Source organism: Brassica oleracea, chromosome C2 (genome assembly GCF_000695525.1).
Source record: "Brassica oleracea var. oleracea cultivar TO1000 chromosome C2, BOL, whole genome shotgun sequence".
NCBI classification, from domain to species: Eukaryota; Viridiplantae; Streptophyta; class Magnoliopsida; order Brassicales; family Brassicaceae; genus Brassica; species Brassica oleracea.
In genome coordinates this window covers 19160114-19160447 of record NC_027749.1, presented here as the reverse complement: position 1 = coordinate 19160447, position 334 = coordinate 19160114, and positions in this window count along the sequence as shown.

The window sequence follows — 334 nt, the reverse complement described above, 5'->3', positions numbered from 1 at the left end:
CTTGTCGGCGTTTACTGCGAGTGAGCTCGGTTTGTTTTTCAGCCAGCTCTTCCTGTTCGTTCCAATAGAGGATTTCCTCCTCTTCTGTCATTAGTTTGTCCAACAGAGAGCTTTCCCGAGTGAATCGGCTTCTGGTCCTTCTTGGATGTCTGTTAGCGTCTTCATCAGTATTGTTGGAGACATCGCTAGGATCTAGGTCGACTTGCTTGACTCCATTGTCCTCTGAAGCCTTCGCGAGAGGCGGAGGGCTTTCGGAGTTTCCCTTTTCGACGGGAGACTTCTCGCTAGGGTTTTGACCCGAAGGTCGTTCCTGGGCGGCTCCAGGCCTGTTGAG